The sequence below is a fragment of the Polypterus senegalus genome, chromosome 8 (genome assembly GCF_016835505.1).
Source record: "Polypterus senegalus isolate Bchr_013 chromosome 8, ASM1683550v1, whole genome shotgun sequence".
NCBI classification, from domain to species: Eukaryota; Metazoa; Chordata; class Cladistia; order Polypteriformes; family Polypteridae; genus Polypterus; species Polypterus senegalus.
In genome coordinates, this window is record NC_053161.1 from 168202573 (window position 1) to 168219550 (window position 16978).

The following is a 16978-nucleotide window of genomic DNA, read 5'->3' on the forward strand; positions in this document are numbered from 1 at the left end:
AGCTTCATTAAAACTTCAACACTTAGTTCTAAAGACTCTTGAATGTCATTTTACAACACCCTCTCAGTTAAAGTTTATGTAAAGTTTGACGGTTCATAACATGCTGACAATAACTCCTTGCTCTGTATTTCAAAGAAGGCTACAAGTGGAGCCTGGAATTTCTAGAACTGAAAATTTATAGGAAACCTGAGATAAGCCTTCAGCTTTTGATAGTTAAGACTCTTCCTTGAACAGTCAGCTCTCTAGCCAGCCATGAGTTATTTTTTTCTTAATAAAGTAACAACCCGGTTAGGGTTAAGAACAGTTTTCACTTCTTTAATTTTTTTTGAGTGAAAGAATATATTTTTTTTTTACTCCATCTAAGCTTCTTAGTTTCTGGGCTGCAATCTCTCCAAATGTCATTTAACTCAAGATTTTGACAGTGGGTCTGAAGTTTGCTACTGATAACTTTTGATAAGGTTTTGGTGGATAAACATCTGTAGTATTATCTGTAACTTCATTGAACTCACCTCCAATTATAATGTTTGCTGATGGATATATGTTTCTGAAATATTTTGATATCCTCAATCTCTTCAAAAAGTACTGTATCACATAGCACTAGAACAATAACCATAAGTATTGTGTGTGATGAGCATTTTGTCATTGTATTCAATCACTAAAATCAGCAAATGCCTGTTTTATCCTTCCTTTGTACACTTTTTTTTTTTGCTTTAGAAAATAAATATTTTAATAATAAGAAAATGACATACATTAACATTTCCTTGACTCATGGCCCCAGAGAGATATCTTCCTATATTTCAGAATTTTATCAGAGGTTATATACATCATCATTCGATCCTCAGGTGACTGATTTATTTTTTAATCGTTTATAGTTTGTTATTCCTAAAATCAATAACCAAAATAGGTAATTCTTTGAGACGCCATTTTACTATGGAAGAGTTGGATGATATTGTTAAAAGTAGGCCAAACAATAAGGCTCCTGTACCAGATGGCTTATTATTTGAATTTTATAATATTTTTTGAGACTCTATCAGAGATCTGGTGTTTAACACATTTAGTGAATGCGCTAAATGTGGGGAACTAACAGCATCAATGAAACCGCGCCTTATATCACTAATACCCAAACCAAATAAAGACTTTGGATAATTGGCGTCCCATTATACTTTTAAATTAAGATTACAAGTTTCTAGCTTCTCTGTATTCAATTGGACATTAACTCTGTTTGGAGAATGCTATTTCTAACACCCAGTCTCGCTTTATGAAAGAGAGGCTTATATCTAATAACATTACATTGATTCCAGATATTTCAGACTATCCAGAACTTCTAAATCAGAATTGCAAGGTTTTTGATAAGTCGATAACTTTTTTTTATTTTTGATGCTTTTGATAAATTTGGTTTTGGCGATAATCTTAAAATATGATTCATACTCTTTATATTGGTATCAATAGTTGTGCGTCTCTGTCTTCTGGCACTTCTCCTTGTTTGTTATTGATAGGGGCATACATCAGGTCTGTCCTGTCTCCCCATTTCTTTTCCTTGTGGCAGCAGAACTCCTTAATCTGTACGTTACTCATTTTTCTGGGATTGAGGGCGTAAGAATTGGTGACAAACCCCTAAAAATCAGTCTGTTAGCGGATGACACGTGTCTTTTTCTGAAGGATGAGTCACAGGTCTCAGTTGTTTTAAACAATCTCAGTCTTTTTTCAAGGCTGTCTGGTTTATCTGTGAATGCAAGGAACGGTGAAATCACATATGAACATCGTTCAGATAAGAGGACTATTAATGGAGTCGCTGTGAAACAATGTGTTAGGTATCTTGGTGTTGAATGTGCAAAAATAACTCGGAGAATATTTAAAAACTTTGATCCAAAATTAGGCCAAATGAAAAACATATTTTATGGTTGGCTGCAGAGAGATCTTACAATTTATGGAAGAGTCTTATTGACAAAAGCTGAGAGCCTAAATATCACATTTTAGTGTCTCCTGCACTGTCACTGTATGTTGATCAGAGAATATACAATTCCATTGACTTCCTATTGTTTACGTTTATTTGGAAGAAATGAAGAGGAATAAATCTATTATAAAAAGAAATCCTGGAATGCAAAAGCAAGGCGACGATATGTGATTCTCTCGGTTCTAGAAAGACATTTAAAAGACCCGCGAGACAAAAGAGACTTGCCACGGAGCGTCTCGCGGGGACCGTAAACATGAGATTCTTGCAAGACACGCCCTACTCACAAATGATATCATACAAGTTCACATGTATCAAAAAACTTTATCATGTCAGTCGCTACAGTATCAAAAAAAAGATTGGATTACCGCAAAAGGGGATTAGCAGAGAAGGACTGGAAGAGAAAATCTCTTTATATGCAGATGATATGGTACTGTATATTTCGGACCCAGAAAATTCTGTGCCTGCAGTCTTAGCTGCACTCACAGAATTTCAAAAGGTCTCTGGTCTCAGAATTAATCTGAATAAAAGTGTACTCTTTCCAGTGAACTCTCAAGCATATAATATTAGATTAGACACCCTATCTTTTATCATTGCAGAACAGTTTAAATACCTTGGGGTAAACATCACAAGTAAACATAAAGCTCTTTATCAACAAAATTTCACCGTCTGCATGGAAAAAATTAAACAAGACTTGCATAGATGGTCAACCCTTCATCTCACACTAGCTGGAAGAATTAACACTGTTAAGATGAATATTCTTCCTAAGCTCCTTTTTTATTTCAAAACATACCAATATACATTAATAAATCGTTCTTTAAGCAATTAGATTCAACAATAACCTCATTTATTTGGAATTCAAAACATCCACGCATCAAAAGAGCGACCCTACAAAGACAAAAGGCAGAAGGCGGCATGGCTCTACCTAAGTTCCAGTTTTATTACTGGGCGGCAAATATACAGGCGATAAGAACCTGGACACAAATAGAAGAACATACACAGGCTTGGACCGCAATAGAAGTAAAATCCTGCAGTACTTCTTTGTATTCCCTGCTCTGCGCTCCAATAAACACACGTTATCGGCAATACACAAATAACCCAATTGTGCTCCACTCACTTAGAATCTGGAACCAATGTAGAAAGCATTTTAAGACGGAGAAGCTTCTTTCTGTGGCACCGCTGCAAGAGAACCACCTCTTTCAACTTTCACAAACATATGCAGTTTTTAATATCTGGAAAAAATTTGGAATTAACTTGCTTAGAGATCTTTATATAGACAACGTCTTTGCATCCTATGAACAGTTACATTGCAAATTTAACATTCCAGCTACACATTTCTTTCACTATCTTCAAATCAGGAACTTTGTTAAACAGAACCTTCCAGATTTTCCTCATCTCGCACCCTCATCCATGCTGGAAAAAATATTGCTCAATCTCAATGACTTAGACTTCATCTCTACAATATATAAAATCATTTTACAATCCCTTCCTTTCAAAGATCCAAGAGGACACTGGGAAAAAGACCTCTCAATTAATATATCAGAAAAGGAGTGGAAAGTAGCAATGCAGAGAATTCACTCGAGCTCCATATACGTAAAGCATACAATTATACAACTCAAAATTATATATCGAGCACATCTGTCTCGACTAAAACTCTCCAAAATGTTTCCAGGGCAAGATCCAACCTGCGAATGTTGCAACCAAGTCCCAGCCTCAACAGGTCACATGTTCTGGTCCTGCACCAAATTAACATCATTCTTGACAAACATTTTTAATTTCCTTTCAGACAGCCTTGGACTCACAATCCCTCCTAACCCATTAACAGCTGTGTTTTGTTCTTCCAGATGGGTTTAAAGTGGAGAAGGACAAACAAATTGTGATTGCATTCACTACACTTCTGGCACGCAGACTTATTCTGATAAACTGGAAGGATCCAAACTCTCCTCTTTTAAGTCAGTGGAAAACTGATGTGTTATATTATTTGAAATTGGAAAAAATCAAATACTCAGTTAGAGGATCTGTGCAGACTTTTTTCAAAACATGGCAGGATCTAATTAGTAATATTTTAAAATAAGTTCATAAAGCACAGAGAATTTATTAATTTAGGTATGTTTACAAGCCTTAAATTTAACGCCGTTTGGCTTGCTCTCTCTCTCAGGGGTGGGGATCGATCTGTTCTTAACTTAATTTTTCTATCTTTATAAAAACTTGATTGCTTTGTATGGATTGTAATAAAATTAATAAAAAATAAATAATAAAAAAAAAGGATTACCGCAAAACAAAAGGTGATTAATCATCAGAACCAGGTGTAATTGAAAAAAGAGCAGGACAAATCGAGGTCAGAAATAAAAGGCAAAGAGTAGAGTCTTTTCGCAGTCGCATCATTCTTATGCACAAAACGTGGATTTACACAATAATAGACCATACGCTATAATAATCTGTGGTCCCGCAACAGTTAAAGCAACAACAAGTGAATTTCAAAGAATACACAATTCGGTCAGATGTATATTTATGATCATGGAGAAGCGATGCAAATTTTAACAGGCAAAAAGAAAGGTGATGTATATATTCCGCAAATAACATTACACACCAAAAGCGATCTTGATATGCCATTTGTATTAAAATGTTTACAGTTTACTGTGAGAATAGCTTTTGCTATGACAATTAACAAATCACAGGGACAAACATTAGAAAAAGTCGGATTATTTATTAGAGAAACAGAAACAATATTTACTCACGGGCAGTTATACGTTACATTGTCACAATGTGTCTCCAAAAAATATTGTTTTTAATGAAGCTTTAAAGTAAAAATGCAAATAATGAAATTGAAACAATTCCAAAAAAAAAAAATAATAAAATAAAATTGTATATCCGATTAACCAAACGCAGGGGTTGGCGAGCAAAGCAAGCAGGGGGCGAAGCCCTCTAGTTGTTAAAAAGTTACAGTGATGGGGACTTAATACACTGGAATTTCAATTAATCAGGGTTATAAGTTAAATTAGATTAAAAACTTTCTGTCAGGGACAGTCGTTCCTTGATATTTGATCCCACATTTGCTAATTGAACATTTGTGGTGGCCAAAAAGTTTTCTTATTAATTTTAAATGCAGCAAATACCCAATCGTACTTTACAACTTTCACATACAAGCACTTGACTCTTGGAAAATTGTCAAATTACACTTTTACTGATTTGTAGTTTTAACAGGGGCAAATGTTTCTTTAAAAGATTACATAAAGGTGACGAGGAGTATTCCTGCCAGACTGAGAGTGTTGTTCAAAGCCCTCTTGAGTTATGGCACTTTGTCTCATTACACTCCATGACTTTAAATCAGTGATGTTAATATTGTGGACAAGAAATGTAATAATTACTTTATTAGAAAAAAGAATATTTTGGATCATAGCATCTCAAGAGCTTTTCTTAAATGTAAAGTTTTATACCCCAAATGAAACTTGAGTAGTATGTGGATTGTTGTCCCCAATAAAGTAATGGAAATTCATGATAAAATCCTTTACTGTTATCCTTGTAGCAGATGGCTAAGTAAATTTTACAATGATGTGTTTCCTTTGTGTTCATTTTGCAAAAAAGAAGATGAAACTAGTGATCATTTATTTTATAGTAGTGCCCAATCAAAAGTATTTTGGTCAGATATTGCTGTTCTGTTGTTTATTTATTTCTATAAATTTCTACTAATCTTTGTACCTCAATTGTGGTTATATGATAATTGTTATTTCACTTTCTGGCACTTTCCCAGGATGCAGATGGGCAGCTCCTACTATTGATATCAGAGGAGTTCAATCCAGTGCAGTAAGCCCATTTCTCATAGGCAGGTATCTGTATTTACTCTGTTATGCACAAACTCAGTGATTGTTTAACTGCTACGGTTCACATGTTAAGATCTCAGTGCTTTTTTATAATTTATACTAAATAACTACAGTCTAAATAACTACACAATTTTCATAATTTTGGCTCTGTATGCCACCACAATGGATTTGAAATAAAGCAATCATTATGTGATTGAAGTGTGGACTTTTAGCTTTAATGTAAGCGGTTTACCAAAAACTGTTTAGGAATGACAGCCATTTTTATACATGGTCCACCATTTGCAGGGGCTGAAAAGTATTTGAACAATTACAGACCAGCTGTACCATAGCCAGGTAGAAGCAGGTCCTTCATTATTTCATTAACTATTAAAAAGGTTAAAGGGCTTGGAATTTTGCATTTGCAAGCTGTCATTGTGAACTCTCAATATGAGGTGCAAAGACCTGTACATACAAGTAAAAACAGGCCATTTTTAGGCTGAGAAAACAAAATAAGCCCGTTAAAGAGAGATATCAGAAACACCAGGGGCCTCATGCATAACGGCGTTCGTAGAATTCACACTATAACATGACGTAAGCACAAAAGCTGAAATGTGCTTATGCACAGAAAAATCTAGATGCAGGAATCTGTGCGTACTCCAACTTCCATGTTCTTCCGCTCCATAAATCCCGGTCAGCGTGAAAACTAACGCTCGTGCATGCGCCTTCTGTCCCGCCCCCAACTCCTCCCAGAATTGCACCTCTATGAATATGCAAATCAATATAAATCGCCCTTAAGCTCAGCCTTCTGTGAACAGACGAAGGGAAAATGGAAGAATTTCAGCGAAAACCAAGTGGAGGCAAAGGAAAAACATACTATTTGTTAGTTTAAACAGTGGTATAAACAACAAAAGGAAGCTGATCGCCTGACATAATCGCACAGTGCCCAAAATAAAAAAGAACTTGTCACATATCAAAGTCGCCATGAAAAGGCAAGTTGTAGCCCACCGTCTGAGTGTCGTATGAAAGCTTATTAGGGTACAGGGGAAAAAGCACAGAATGTCAACTTCAATCTCGAAATTTCCACTTTAATCACGTAGTTTATTTTGTCATTAAAGTAGAACATCATAAACGTCATCTTAAAATCGTTTAATTAACCAGTTTCTCAAATCACATCGTAATTAAAGTAGCAATGCTTTGTTTTGTATTTGATCTTTTGCTCTATGTGTGTGAATCACTACGTGCTTCCGCTTTCTCTTCCTCCGACAGGACACAGAATCCATTACATTCGTGATATTACAGCTCTCTGAATAATTAATATACTGAGATTTATACGTGATATCTTTTTCATGATGATAGGAGTTAAAGTAGGAGTTCCCAGTTTTTTGTTTTTTTTTTGCCGCAGACCCCTTTATCAAAAACTTTTAAAGCCATCGACCCCCTAGTCACATGCAACGGTTTTTCGTGTCCGCACTTGCTTTGCTACGTTCGTTAAGACAATGCACAGACATGTTTGTGCCACATGTATTTTCATGCATTCTTACGTGTGACTCTTTTAATGACACATTTTACCTTTTCGTTCACAAGTTTGGTATGTAATGTGTTTTTATCAAAAAATTGTTTTTTTGAATTATTTTGCTTCATAATTAGGTACCTATTGGAATCATAGATATTTTGAAGAAACAAACAAATAGCAGTAGTAAGGGGGTCTATTTTTGCTGTCGTCGACCCCCAAATTTTTTTTATTGAAACTATTGACCCCTAGAAAGTTCAAATCGACCCCAGGGGGTCAATATCGACCACTTTGGGAAGCCTTGAGTTAAAGCATGTTATTAAACCGGGAAATGCAGTGCGTGATTGTGCGCGACCTTCGATGAAATTATTGCAGCAGTCCTGTCTCTTTCAAACATACTAACCTCCAATTCCTGTCCTTGCTTTTCTTTCTCCAAATACCCAATCGCCACACAATCAGCTCTGTAATAGACGTTAAGCCATCTGTAAGCTTACGACGATGATTCTTCAAAACTTTTAAGGAACATTGAAATATGTTCGTAGTGTTTAATGATTCTATCCATCTATCCTTCCAGTGTCGCATCAGCCCCAGAAAGAATACAGCACGAGGTAGGATCAATCCGTGAACTAGCTACCGCTGCAGAACCGTGTCCTCACATGTTTAATTATTAATAATACAGATTATTTAAATGAAGTTAGTTTTATCTGTATAATATAATCAACATATTTTGCTGCATTTCATCTTAAAAATGATATCGTCATCATATGTAAATACACGCTTTATAAAGTGGCTCAGGTTGTGCGATATTATAACTAGTGCAAGTTTACAGTGGGGTGATTGTACTTATACGTACAGACAGTTTTGCAAGGAGCAATTAATGGACTGATTGACTGTTTCTGAACCGCGAGGTCCATACAGGAAAGGCTTTGAAACGTTTTGCCGTGGCTGAGGCAGGGTGGGCTTGATGCTGTATACCGATATTTCTCTTTCCGATCAGCTGCTGTTGTGATTCACACTCGGATAAAGTGATATAAATACTCTGAGTGGTGCAGTGAGAGTAATATGGAAAAAGATGATCTGCTGTGGCAACTCCTAACGAGGAGCTGAAAGAAGAAAAAAAAAGGTGCAGCGAGAGTAACAACGCTAAAGCAGTTATGGTATTTGGAATACTATGGCTGTTCCCTCTACCATTATATTGTTACGAGTTAATTACAATCAGATGCATTACACTAATAAACAATATGCGGTTAGTTTCTGTGTATTTATAAAGCCGCGTCATGACAATAAAGAGTAACCACACAGGAACAGTAGCACTGCTTTGACGCTGGGTGCCGCCAGTCTGCAAAACCGAGCGGAGAACTTGCGTACGACAAGGTATGAGGTACCGTGGAAAAGTGCGTGGATTTACGCCAAGTGTAGGTTTTATACATCGCAGTTTGAACGTGGAAAAGTTCTTATGCAACATTTCTCTGCGTACGCACCGTTTATACATGAGGCACCAGGAGTGGTCAAATCAACCATCTGGTACATTAGTAAAAAGAAGGAACACACCGGTGAATTCAAACACATCACAATGTCTGGAGAACCACAGGTGACAACTGTGCTGGATGATCATGGAATACTGTCCTTAGTCAAGAAGAACCACTTCATAACATTTAACCGAACCAAGAACACTCTCCGGGAGGTAGAGCTATCATTGGCAAAGTCCACAATCAAAGGAAGACTTCACGGAAGTAAAGGCAGAGGGTTTAGCACAAGGTGCAAACCACTGGCAAACCTCAAGGATAGGAAGGACAGATTAGACTTTGCCAGAAAACATTTTTTAAAAGGTTGTTCAGTTCTGCAACAAATTTCTTTGGAGAAAACAAACTAAGATCAATATATGCCAGAATAAAAGAGAAGAGTATGGAGAAGAGAAGAAATGGTTCATGATCTGTAGCATACCTCATCCTCTGTGAGACATGGCGGAGACAGTGTCATAGCATGGGCATGCATGGCTGTAAATGGAAGTCCGTCATTGGTGTTTATTGATGATACGACTGCTGGTAGAAGTAGCAGGATGAATTCTGAAGTGTACAGGACTGTACTGTCTGTTCAGATTTAGCCATAACTGATAGGACGACGCTTCACAGCACACATGGACAATGAGCCAAAAGATACAGTGACAGCAAACCAAGTGTGATTCAAGGCAAAGAAGTGGAATATTCTTCAAAGGCCAAGTCAATCAAGTGACCTCAACCCAACTGGACATGCACTTCACTTGCTGAAGACAAAACTGATGACAGAAAGTCCAACAAATGAGCAGAAACTGAAGACCATGGCAGTAAAGGCAAAGCATCAGTAGGATGGAAACCCAACACTTGGAGATGGCCAGGGGTTCAGACGTCAGGCAGCCATTGACTGGAAAGGATTTTCAACCAAAAATTGAAAATGATCATTATATTTATGAGTATGTTAGTTTGTCCAAACAATTTTGAGCCCCTGGAAATAGGGGAGCCATGTATAAAAACATCTCTTTTCTAAACACCTCATTCAATGTTTTTGTTAAACCCGTTGAACTGAAAGTTTACACGTCAGTCACATCTTGATTGCTTTGTTTCACATCGATTGCGATGGCACACAAAGCCAAACTTATGAAAACTGTATAACAGTCCAAATTCTTATGGAACTGAGTATATTTTATATTTTTGCTTATGTTTGTGTTAATTTAGCTCATGCCCAACATTTTTGAAGGTTATAGTTTTATTTTACACCAACAAAGGGATTTAATAAAGGTCTAAAAATTCAAAAAAAGATTAAACTCTACATTTCTTACAAAATGCCGGTTTTAAATTTTGTTGGACTTAGTTTTTGGATTGGCTTATTTGCTGCTTCTTCACTCCTTCTTATTTATCTGTTACTTAGAATGACCAGTGGAATTATGGTGATGTGTATTTGCTTTTTTGTGATCACTTAAACTTTTTTTGAGATGTAAAGAGAGATGCACTAATTCTTCTTCAACCACAGTGTTACAGTACTCTTACACATTTATGAAGACGGGCTTCAAAAGGAAGGACCACCTTCTCCCACCACTCTAGCGTTTTCTTCTTTCATAATGAAGGATTTTGGGGCAGGTGATCAACTGCTGGTATCTTCGTTCAGATAACAACTAATAAACTTTGCGATTTTGATCACTCTGCTATCACAGATAGCTTTGATGACGTTAAAATGGCAAACTGTTGTATTTTCTTATTTAACCGGCTGTTGTTTCTTTCAATGTGTCATCCAAATGTTATGACAATTATAAAGATCCAAATGGTCAGAATGTGATGAGCTCTATAAAAGATGAAGAACTGACAGAAGGGCCTGAACAACTACTTGGATGTTGTGCTCTTGGCATTTTTAAAGGATGGCGAGGGTTGGTGTCTTTCTGGAGGAGCTCATGCCAGACTTTAGTCTGCTTACAGTAAATCTTTAGTGAGCATACGGAGTGTCTGTGTGAACAATGTCCTCTTTCTTCCATGTTTGTGATCAGCTCTTATTAAAGCTGTGGAAAGAGTTGAGATGATTCATCTGGCAGAGACAGAGAAGATGTTGATGAATGGCACATTCGGAGGTATGTCATTTGAAACAAGCAGGTCCTTTCTTTTTCTTTTCAGTCCCATTATCCTGTCTAAAAAATATCCTTTGGTTGTTGTGAATTATGATGTAAACTAAAGTATATATTTTTTAAAGTGAAGTTTCAAGTACTCCTTAGTAAAACACTTTCAGTATCAGTTGAAGTGTGTTGAAGAAGTGGGCCATAAATAGCAGGGGTTTATTCTAAATTACAAGTCTGGGAGTTGTTCTTTCCAATAACGAATGCATGTCTTTTTATCTGCCATGTCTTCATGTTTGAGTGTGTGTGTGTTTGTTTTTTTAATAGTGTGAGATAAGAATTTAATATTCTCAAGTTTCAACAAATGGAATCACAAGGACTGCATCACTGAGCCTGTTCAGCCACACCTTGTTAAAGCTGTTCATTTCATTAGCTCCACCTAGTGGGCATCTCTGGTATTTTCCCTGCCTTCCCCTTTGCTTCCAGTCATGTGACATAATGATGAAGTTAGTTCAGAGTCCTGAAGGCTGCTGTTGATGTGCATGAAAGATGTTGCAGTCTGCTGTCATCTGCCCTTATCTTCATACTTGTGATAACATCGTCCGTATGTCTTACTTTCCTTTAACATCACCTTTCTTTTTATAAATACCTGCAGATGGAAGTAACTCCTTTAGAGGTTTAGTAGCAGTTTGTGTATAATGGCACAGCAATTTACATTTGAACAATAAGTTTGTTGTTTAATACAAAGCCACTTAGCAGTTTGTATCTTTTTCTCTGTTTAAGTTTGACCCTTTTAATCCTAATTTGTGGACAAAGACAATGGTCTATAGAGTTTAGGATAAAGAAAGGTGTTTGTCAGAGTCTGACTCGAGGCCTGGACAGAGACATTTGAACCCGGGATTCTGCCCCCACTCCATAAATATGCCAGCCTTTTCTAATTTTTTCTCTTAAACCTACTTCTAAAATTTTTATTATTATGCTGTATTAAGAAATTGTTCTGTTCTGTGTATTGTATTGTATTGACCCCCTACTTTTGACACCCACTGCACGCCCAACCTACCTGGAAAGGGGTCTCTCTTTGAACTGCCTTTCCCGAGGTTTCTTCCATTTTTCCCTACAAGGTTTTTATTGGGAGTTTTTCCTTGTCTTCTTAGAGAGTCAAGGCTGGGGGGCTGTCAAAAGGCAGGGCCTGTTAAAGCCCATTGCGGCACTTCCTGTGTGATTTTGGGCTATACAAAAATAAACTGTATTGTATTGTATTGTATTGTAAACCTTTCAAGATTATTTTTGTTATTTCCAAGTGTTACTAAACTTTACTGCTATGCCTGAAACAGTTGAACATTTAATTAACTATCCATGACAAAACTAAAGAACACTTTTTCTGTTATTGCCTAAGATCCTTGATTATGTATTGTATATTTGAAACTGTTAGTATATCAAAATTATTAGCCAAATGATGTCAACTGCTTCTTTATGTCAATAAATGTCAAATAACTGCATTGTACATTATTATTTCTTTTTTGTGAATTACAAATAAATGTACTCATCTACATTATTCTGTTTTTTACTTCTATATACAGTGTAATGGATGGCATGGAGGAACTGGCATCCCACCTGGAACTGAACAGGGATCCTGACCCGGTCAGGAGGCCAGTATAACAGAAGGAGCAGAGTAGATAATTTATTGGGGACATTTTCTTTCCCCACTATGCTAGGTGGCAGCCTTCCCAGGTTTAAGAAGCCAACATGAACGCCCACAGGGCATGCTGGGACTTGTAGTCCAGTGAGGCAGGCCTGTTGGGTTCTGTGGGGGCTACTAGGGGAGCTGAAGGGATTCGCAATCCCTACTTTTTAGGACTTCCTTTTGGCTATACCCTGGCACCAGAAGTACTCCTGGGTCTGAGATAAAAATAAAAGCTGCTCAACTTCATATTGGAGAGAGATGGAGTCGGGTGGAAGCAGACAAAGCTTTTGTGGAGGAGAGGAAAGAGTCTGAAAAATTGTACTGTGTGTGGTGTGTGCCTCTTGAAATCTTTTGCTAAATGTCACCATTCTAAGATCACATTTGATTAATAAAATAATTTTGGTGTAAATACATTTTTAGACAACCGTACAGTTTAAAAGTGTGGGAAAATATGAAAGGTGTTTTATAAATTAGATAAACGGAGGGTCAAAACTTTAAAGCTCAATATCTTTAAACAATGAATATGTCATCCATCAATCCATTATCCAACCCGCTTAATCCTAACTACGGGGGTCTGCTGGAGCCAATCCCAGCCAGCACAGGGTGCAAGGCAGGAAACAAACCCCGGGCACGGTGCCAGCCCACCACAGGGCACATACACCCACACACTAGAGACAATTTAGGATCGCCAATGCACCTAATCTGCAGGTCTTTGGACTGTGGGAGGTAACCAGAGCACCTGAAGGAAACGCACGCAGACACGGGGAGAACATACAAACTCCACACAGAGAGGACCTGGGAAGCGAACCCGGGTCTCCTTACTGCGAGGCAGCAGCATTACCACTGCGTCACCGCAGTCTTCCCCTTGAAGACTGTCTCTGATCTGTCAGACAGGTGTTTGGGGCTTTTTATTTACCTTAGTGAGGATTCTTTGGGCATCAGCAGTGGAGGTCTTCCATGGTTTACCAGTCCCTTTGCAATTCCTGAGCCCACCAGTGTGTTCCTTCTTCTTCGTGATATTCCAAACAGTTAATTGAGGTCATCGTAAGATTTTACTGATGTCTCTAATGGTTTTATTCTTGTTTTTTAGCCTTATAATGGCCTTTTTGACTTTCATTGACACAGTTCTTGTCCTTACGATGAGCAATAGCAACTATAGACTCCAAAGGGTAGAAGCCATGAAACCCACCTTAGGATTTACAAAGACTTGGGGCCTCATGTATAAATGGTGCGTACGCACAGAAATGTTGCGTAAGAATGCTTCCACGTTCAAATCGCGATGTATAAAACCTAAACTTGGCATAAAGCCACGCACTTTTCCACGGTACCTCATACCTTGTTGTACACAAGTTCTCCGCTCAGTTTTGCAGACTGGCGGCACCCAGCATCAAAGCAGTGCTACTGTTTCTGTGTGGTTGCCCTTTCTTTCTTAGATGCACAGTACTTATGTGGCTTTATAAATACACTGAAACTAACCGCATATTGTTTATTAGTGTAATGCATCTGATTGTAATTAACTCGTAACAATATAATGGTCCATGGAATAGCTAGTATTCCTAATACCATAACTGCTTTAGCATTGTTACTCTCACTGCACCTTCTTTTTCTGCTTTCAGCTGCTCCCGTTAGGTGTTAACACAGCGGATCATCTTTTTCCATATTACTCTCACTGCACCACTCGGAGTATTTATATCACTGTATCTGAGTGTGAATCACAGCAGCTGATCGAAAAGAGAATTATCAGGATACAGCATCAAGCACACGCTACCTCAGCCACGGCAAACGCTTCAGAGACTTCCCTGTATGGACCTCGCGTTCTGAAACAGTTTCATCCTGAGAACTTTAAACACAATCAATCAATCAGTCCATCAAGTGCTCCTTTATAAAGCTGTTGGTACTTATAAGTACAGTTACCTCATTGTAAACTTGCACTACAGTTATAATATTGCACAACCTGAGCCACTTCATAAAGAGCGTATTTACCTATGATGACAATATCATTTTTAAGATAAAATGCAGCAAAATATGTTGATTATATTATACAGATAAAACTAACTTCATTTAAATAATCTGTATTGTTAATAATAAAACATGTGAGGACACAGTGCCGCAGCGCTAGCTAGTTCACAGATTGATCCTGATCGATTGCTGTATGCTGGAAGGATAGATGGATAGAATAATTAAACACGTACTACGAAGATATTTCAATGTTCCTTAAAAGTTTTGAAGAATCGTCGTAAGCTTACAGATGGCTTAACGTCTATTACAGAGCGGATTGTGTGGTGATTGGGTATTTGGAGAAAGAAAAGTCAGGACAGCAATTAGAGGTTAGTACGTTTGAAAGAGACAGTACCGCCACCGTGTTCCCATGTTTAATAACATGTTTTCATTCCTAACATCATGAAAAAGATATCAAGTATACATATCAGTATTTTAATTATTCAGACAGCTGTAATATCACAAATGTAATGGATTCTGTGTCTTGTCGGAGGAAGAGAAAGCCGGTTTAAGAACCACGTAGTGATTCACATACAGAGCACAAAGAAGATCAAATGCAAAACAGAGCATTTAACGTGCTACTTTAGTTACGATGGGATTTGAGAAACTAGTAAATTAATGGATTTTAAGATGAAGCTTATGATGTTCTACTTTAATGACAAAATAAAGTACGGGATTAAAGTGGAAATTTCGAGATTAAAAGGTGACATTTCCTGCTTTTTTCCAACACTGTGTGGCAATTTTTTTTTTCTCTGTACCCTAATAAGCTTTCATACGACACTCAGACGTTGGGCTACGACTCGCCTTTTCACAGTGACTTGGATATGTAACAACTTCTTTTTTATTTCAGGTACTGTGCGACTTTGTGAACTTGAGCTTTCGAGTTTCTCCGACACTCTGTCACTCGATCAGCTTCCTTTTGTTGATTATAATACTGTTTAAACTAACAAATAGTAGTATATTTTTCCTTTGCCTCCACTTGGTATTCGCTGAAATTCTTATATTTCCCCCCATGCTTTTCCCATTGTGATTTCACAGAAGGCTGAGCTTAAGGGCTATTTATATTGATTTGCATATTCATAGAGGCGTAATTCTGGGAGGAGTTGGGGCGAGACAGGAGGCGCGTGCACAAGCGTTACTTTTCACACTGACCAGGATTTATGTAGCAGAAGAACGCGGCAGTTGGAGTACACACAGATTCCTGCATCTAGATTTTTCTGTGCGTAAGCACATTTCGGCTTTTGTGCTTACATCATGTTATAGTGCGCGTTCTATGCACAGCGTTATGCATGAGGGCCCTGGGGCATATTTTTTGTACGTGGATTACTCATTTAGCCGGATGTAATTGTTGACGATTTGGCCTGATCCTGGATCTGTCAGTTTTTCAAAACTCTTGCTGGATGTGTTGTCATAGCAGCAGATCCAAATCCTTAAACCTGCTTGGAGCAGGTTTGTTCTATGTAAACAAGGATTAGCTCACACACTTAAATCAGTGTCCGTGCATAGAATTCACTCACTTTACATGCTTCCACTAGGATTTATCATTAGGAAACATCATGTTCATTTTCACTCGTATGCAGATGACACCCAATTATACCTTTCATTTAAATCAAATTAAGTTTCTCCGATGTTGTCTTTAATTAGTTGTGTTAGTGAATTAAAGGAGAGGATAAATGAGAACTACTTGTCTTTAAATACAGATAAAACAGAGATGTTAATTGGTGGAGGGAATGACGTTGATCACATTATTTTGTCTTCATTTAACTCAGTTGGAATCCCCATTAATTTTAATGAATCAGCCCGAAATCTGAGTTCTCTTTGACTCCAGCATGTCATTTAAAGAACATATTACAAAGTTGTCCAAATCATGTTTCTTCTATCCTAAAAATGTTAGGAAATTAAGGCATTTTCTAAATAAACAGGATTCTGAGAAATTAATTCATGCATTTATCTCTAGTAGGATTGACTACTGTAATGCAGTGTTCACTGGCTGTTCAAACTGTTCTCTATACAGCCTCCAGTTAATCCAAAATGCCGCTGCAAGAATTATCACAAGAACAAGAAAATACAAACACATAACTGCACTTCTTAAATCTTTACGCTGGTTCCCGGTTAAGTTTAGGGCAGATTTCAAAATCCTCCTTTTAACATATAAAGCATTAAATGACCAAGAAGGTCCGGCTTACTTGTCTGAACTTATCATGGCTTACAAACCAGAGCGCACATTAAGATCTCAAGATGCCGGTCTGCTTATGATTCCAAGAATTAATAAAATAACAGTGGGAGGTCGAGCTTTTAGTTACATGGCCCTTAAACTGTGGAGTGGTCTGCCTGCTACTATAACAGATGCCCCTTCAGTCTCAGCCTTTAAATCCCGGCTGAAGACTCACTACTTCAGTTTAGCACACCCTGATTAGAGCTGCTGATTAACTGTACAGACTGCATCTCTGTTGTTAGT

General features: G+C 37.6%; 1 long non-coding RNA gene across 1 annotated transcript; it reads left to right on the top strand.

Moving 5' to 3' along the window:
- Positions 1-5702: 5702 nt before the first annotated feature.
- Positions 5703-12941, top strand: LOC120533654. Its single transcript, XR_005634591.1, has 3 exons — positions 5703-5778; positions 10776-10856; positions 12419-12941. It is a non-coding gene; the product is annotated as an uncharacterized LOC120533654 (long non-coding RNA).
- The last annotated feature ends 4037 nt before the right edge of the window (positions 12942-16978 follow it).